We start from the raw sequence: 6,639 nt of genomic DNA, 5'->3' as shown, positions 1-6,639 counted from the left end.
ATAGATATACAACTGCTCCAGATTTCATGACTTGGTGTCAGCTTTTCAATATTTGTAATTTGTTATAATTTCTTTTTTGTTCTAAATAAATATTTAGTTTTGTAAACATTGGGAGCTTTCAAGTCATAGGTGGGTTTAGGAATTCTTTGGTTGGAAATTTGTTGAAAGAGTTAAGCTTTATCTAAAAATTTGGAGTCAGTAGAAAGGAATGTTTAAGTTAAGATAAGGGGATCATGCACCATGCAGTCTCCAAGGCTACATGGTGGTGAGGAGCCCCGAGCCCGGTGGGAGCAGCCAGGCTTATTCTTGGTGCCTGCCCTTAGGATGGTCGGCTAGAGAGAGCCGCCAGTGGACAGCAAAGAACAAACAGAATGGCAGATTGCTTATGTTTGATACAAAGGAAAAAGTGATGATTGAATCAAATGAAGCAATGTCAGATAAATGCCTTTTTGGATGCAGACCAAGACTGACAACAAAACTTAATACCTCACCAATGCAGATCTCTCTAAATGTAGCTAAGACATTCTCAGAAAAGAAGGAAGTCCTTTCTAAAAATATTGAAAATAAAGTCTCTTTAAAGAATACTGAAAATAGAGTATTTTCAAGGAGTATTAAAGAAAAGATGTCTTAACAAATCTACAGTCTGACCTACAGTCAACTTCTTGCTTAAAAGAAAGCACAGGGGACGTGAGCAAAGATGCAGTCATTGTAAAGTAGGAGAAAAATAATGAATATTCCTTTCAGGATATTGATGATAAGCTGTCAGAATCAGCAGAGGATGATGGTGAAGATGATACCAGTGATGAAGATAATGATGAAGACAGTAACCCTAAAAAGAATACTCAGGCCCTACTAGAGTTAATTGCAGAAGTAAGTTTTACTTGTGCATCTAATTTAAGAAACTTTAAAATATTGAAATAGCTAAATATTAAAGATTTAAAATCACTATTGTGAGAGAAAAAAAAGTGGATCTCCTGTAGGCAGAACACAGAATGGTGGTTACCAGAGGCTGGATGGGAAGAAGGGAGATAGAGAGAAGTCAGTTAAGGGGTACAAAAGTACAGTTAGATGGAAGGAATAAATTATAGTATTCAGTAGTATAGTAGGGAAATTATAGTTAACAGTAGTTTATTGTATGCTTTATAATAACCAGAAAAGAAAATTTGTAATATTCCCAACACGAAGATCAGATAAATGTTTGAGATGATGGATAATCCAATTACCTTGATTTGATCATTACACATTGTATACAAGTATCACACATGTACCCCCCAAATGTATACAATATTATATATCAATAAAAAAAATTAAAAAAAAAGATAAGTGGATTTTCTGTAATGCGATTCCATACCAGAGTCAGGTTGGAAAATAAACCACATTAAGCTGCTTCAAAAAAGACCACATTTTGTGGTTTGCAAGGCATGACTCCCGGGCCCCTTAGGAAAGAATTTGAACAAGGAAAAAAATGTCAGAGTTAAGTGCTCAAAGTAAACTATTTGCTTTAAAGCTCTTTCCCCAAAGATAAATCCTTTCCTTCATATTTTTTAAGAATTCACTGAGAGAAGTCACTTTCAGGGGAAAAAACACTTATAACATGTGTCTTAAATTACCCCTATTGTTTTTCTGAATATTCTATCATTCTTTGACTGTGAAAAAAAGGGCTGTGCTCTGATTAACTTCCTTAAATAATCTGTAAAATGAATTTGAATTATTAAGCATCATGGATAACAAAGATAAATTTTTAAGCAAGAATTTATTTTTATTTCTGACTATCTGATAAAATGAACTAAGAAAACTGTTTGCCAGATATTTTTTAAATTGCAACCTATGCATTACCTCTCTCCTGAAACCAAGCTCTACAATTCCTATTGCTAGGGTATGTTGCTAGTCAGGCATGAGCAGGGCAGGAGAGGGCTTCCTCCCACACACACACCAGTAATGTCAGGCAACCATCAGGTGATGGTCAGGCAGTTTTCACACTGTTTCTCTAAAATAATAATTGGTCACAGTCGGCGCCAGGGAAAGGCAGTCTCCCAATAGTTAGAAACACCTGAAACTGGTGATTAGCAGCTTCCCTATAAAACCTTATATTCCCGGTAAGTTGGGCAAGTTGGCTCAAGCATGCGCGTTAAGAGGCAAAATGGCGAAGTTTAACTGGTATATGACTTTCCAAGGACATTCTACCGGTAAGGGAATAATGCCTCAAGTGAGTATGCATACAACTCGAGGTAAGACACTGCACATGCTCCCCTCCCAAGTGCTAACAGTCACTGTTCATGCAGACAGCCCACCTCAAGGGAAGAATCAGGAGAGAAGGGATACAAGACCCCAGAAGTATGCCAACATATAAAACCATAAGTCAAAAGTCAAACGGGCACTTGTCTTTCATGTCGTTCACCTGGCCCTCCTCCAAGTGTACTTTACTTCCTTTTGTTCCTGCTCTAAAGCTTTTCAATAAACTTTTACTCCAGCTCTAAAACTTGCCTTGGTCTCTCTTTCTGCCTTATGCCTCCTCAGTCGAATTCTTTCTTCTTAGAAAACAAGAATTGAGGCTGTTGCAGATCTATACGGATTCACCACCCATAACACTATCTTTCTTCCCCACTTCCTTTTTTCCATAGCACTTACCACCCAGTAGAATAAAAAATATATTATTTACCAATTTATTTTATTGTCTAATTCCTCTGTAGGGGGATAAAGGAAAATACAGCTCAATATGCAGCCAACATGTCTCCATAACCCACCCCACTAGAATGTAAGCTACTTGAGGGCAAGAAAACTTTTTCTCTGTTTTACTGCTATATCTGCAGTGCTTATAATGGACTGTGTTAAGGAAAGAAAGTTCTCTTCTCGGGTCTGCAAGGGGCGTGGTTTCAAAGGCAGGAGCTTCCCAGCACCATGCCTCCATCCATGACCCCATGTGGGAACCTAAAGTTCTTTATTTTACTTTCCGGCTTCCTGGGCTAGGTAGAGGAATCCAGGTGGGATTCTTTGTTCAAAAAGCCCATAGAATGCTCTGGGATGAAGGGGGCTCTGTTGTGGACCAAGCAGGCAATCCGGTATCAGAGTCAAAGATCAATCACTCCAGAGGAAGTTTGAAAGAACTCCTCTCATTGGACAAAATCATGAATGAGGAGGGAATAACTCCAGGGTTAAAACTCTGGGGCTCCTTACCTATACTGATAACCTTCTCCGGATTCCCTTCCCACAACAGTGTGGGAGCTCTGTCTCTCTCTCTGTCTCTCTCTCTGTCTCTCTCTGTCTCCCTCTCTGTCTCTCTCTCTCTGTCTCTCTCTCTCTCTCTCTCTCTCTCTCTCTCTCTCTCTCCCCCCCACCCCCTAATAAAACGCTCTCTGCAAAACTCTTTGGGTCCACAATATTTATTTGAAGGGTAAGCTGACCGGCCTCTGGGGCCCCTTTCCCCATTCTTTGGGGTAAGGGAGACCAAGGACCTCGGATCTGGGAACGTCTTTGGGAGGACCCCGCTCCTTCTCCTGGTTACACTTAGAAGAGAGCTTGGCACAGGGAAGAAGCTTAGTAAATGTTTATAAAATAAATGGATTAATTAATTTTCATGAAGATGGATTTTAATTTTGATGCTGTTTTCTTGAATTTATGATATCCAATATCATTTAAGAATCCACATGTTTACCATTACATGGAAAAATGAATACCTAGATCTTATCCAGGATTTTACAGACTTCTGGAATTTTGTCTTATATATTTTTTTACTTCTTTAGTATTAGCTCTGATTTACAATCCAATAATACGTTTTTCTCAGTTTCTGCTCATAAAAAGAAGCAAATAATAGTGTTTTTATCCTATTTATTACTATAATAAACATTAACTTACTTGTAGGTAGTTGTTCTCTACAAAAATAAATGAAGTACTAATGTGTGACTTGCTCAACGGAAAAATGTTTTTAGAAGCAGCTCCTTAGGTGTACAAATTACAAAAAAAACAAACAACAAAAAAAACAAGCTTTATTATTGTAGGGGCCAAGGGAAAACTTCCCCTTCACCCTCTGAAGTTTTGCTGAAAACTCAATTCATAAAAGTCTTGTTAATTGAAGAAAAGGCATATTTAATATTTATTAACAGGCACACAGGATAGATCCATGGAGCGATTAATCCGCCAATGAGGTTCAGAAACTGATATACTATCTTGAGGTTACACAAAGAATGAGGGTTTGGATTCTGGCAAAATAGGCTATGTTGGTAGTAAATCATGTTATAGTAGCAAAACAGGTCATGGGAGCAAGAAAAGAGGAGGCCAGGCTAGCAAAGGTGATCTTGCTATGTAGACGAAACCTCACAGGTAGCAGCCCTCAGAGAGAATAGGTGGTAAGTGTTTCTTTCAGACTTTTAAAGTTGTCAGACTCTCAGTTAATCTTTCCTAGATCTGGACAAGGGAAGGCCTCAGAGAAACTCTGGCTGCATTAGGGTAGATTATCTACAGATACAGATGTCCCTAAACTTTGCAGGGCTACTTCACATAGTTTGGCTGGGTCCCCACCCAAAATCTCATCTTGAATTGTAATCCCCATAATCTCATAATCCCTACATGTCAGGGGAGAGAGCAGGTGAGGGTAATTGAATCATAGGGGCAGTTTCCTCCATGCTGTTTGTGAGTGAGTTCTCACGAGATCTGATGGTTTCATAAGTATTTGGTAGTTCCTCCTGCATTCATTCTCCTTTCTGCTGCCTTGTGAAGAAGGTACCTTGTTTCCTCTTTAACTTCCACCATAATTGTAAGTTTTCTGAGGCCTCTCCAGGCATGTGTAACTGTGAGTCAATTAAACTTCTTTCCTTTATGAATTTTTCAGTCTTGGGCAGTTCTTTATAGCAGTATGAAAACAAGAGTAATACAATACTTCTGTTTGCTGGCTTTCTGAACAGCCATCTCAAAATATATTAAATAAATATATTTTGGGGTGAAATGTTTTTATTTCCTTCATTATTTTAAGACAAAATCAGCCAATAAAGAGCTGGCCTAAATCTAAGAAATAATAAAAACTCAAAAGAAGCTGTGGAACTAAAGTGAGTTGCATTTGTTGCCACTCTTCCTGTTTCGTTTTCCACCTAATAATAAGTGATGAATAAGAACACAGTACCATGTTCAAACCATACTCAAAGTATGTTCTATGTTCAAACTGCTCAAACACAGTTCTGTGTTCAAACCATGCTAAAATAGCATACCACTAGGGACTACTTTCTGGTGATATTCCGTAATATGGTGTTTTGACATACTGAAGAATCCTCAAGGTCCCTCTTACCTCCCCTCACTATCTTCTCTCCAAAAGCACAGGATAAAGTTGTTCTCTCAAGTTTCTTCAGCCTTATTTGACCCACCAAGGAGAACAATTGTTTTTTTTACTCCCCTGCCTGTTATCTCATTATCTATTCTAGGAAAAAAGATCAAGAATGTAACCACACCTAAACAGACCCCAGTCACAGGATAATGTCTGTCTCTTCGACGCATTCAAAAGCCAAAGAGAACTATTTGCCAGGTTATTTCTGTTCCCTATCCATTCATTCTCCTCAGTAAACATTTGTTGCTCTTCAACAGAATTCCTCTTCTCCCACCTTCCATAATCTGTTTTGCCAGGATCCAAGATCTCATTATTTCTGTAACTTCAAGATGGTATAGAAGATTCTGCACTACATTGTGGGTTAGGGTCTTCATTCTGAAGGCTCCCATGTGTACAAGTTAAATACATTTGTATTCCTTTTTTCCTATTAATTTTCAGCAGAACTTCAGGGAGTAATGGGTACGTTTTCCTTGACTCCTATAATATTAATATATCATAAGTACACTAGACTTTAGATTTATCCCAATGAAATATAGTTAAGATTAAGACAGTGTTAAGAAGCAGATAGTACTTGCATTAGACATTCAGAGAGGGGTGACATATAGAGGCACACTTTGTAGAAAATAATGAAAATAGAAATATGAGGAGGGAGGTATATAAAACACCACCCAACACAACTAACTCCATCCTAGAAAAAGACTCCATTTTATATTTCATAGAGCACTTTTCCAACAAAGATAAAAATGTCTTGCTTAATAAGCAGATAAAAGCAATAAAGACTTCATCCAACCAGATAAGGACACAAACAAGCACACTCTTCTTCCATCAGTTCTCACCATAGGACTTTGACTATAAAAGAGCAGGCCTTCTGCAGCTCAAAACAGCCATCTTCACTGACACTAGCTTTCAGTCACTCATGATAGGAACTTGGCATGTGCCACATTGAAGGCTCTTCCTTTTCTTCCCCTTCCTGTTATCTTGACCTATGGACCAAACCACCAGGCCAAGGCCAGGACTCCTTTTGTCTTCTTTGTTCTCCCTTTGTTAACCCTTTCTCCTATATCTTCTTCCTCAGTGTTAAATGTTACTTTGTTTGTTATGGAATGTTTAATCTATAACACTTATATATTGATTATACAATTATGCATGGTTTGCAATATTAATTGATTTGTGAAGTGGCTTGAACCTGTGTGCTCTAACAAGTGGAAAGTAAGTGCTGAGGAGAATTGCCTCCTTGGGAAATTCAAGTAGCTTGTGAATTTTGTGATTAAAATAGCATCATTAGACCAGCAGTGGTGGCTCACACCTGTTATCTCAGCAATTTGGAA

General features: G+C 38.2%; 1 pseudogene; it reads left to right on the top strand.

The window, feature by feature from the left end:
- Positions 1–358: 358 nt before the first annotated feature.
- The window catches only part of LOC108293369, a 55,349-nt pseudogene continuing 49,068 nt past the window's right edge, over positions 359–6,639 (top strand).

This window comes from Cebus imitator, unplaced genomic scaffold (assembly GCF_001604975.1).
Source record: "Cebus imitator isolate Cc_AM_T3 unplaced genomic scaffold, Cebus_imitator-1.0 Scaffold535, whole genome shotgun sequence".
NCBI lineage: Eukaryota > Metazoa > Chordata > Mammalia > Primates > Cebidae > Cebus > Cebus imitator.
This window is presented reverse-complemented; position numbering and strand designations above follow the sequence as displayed.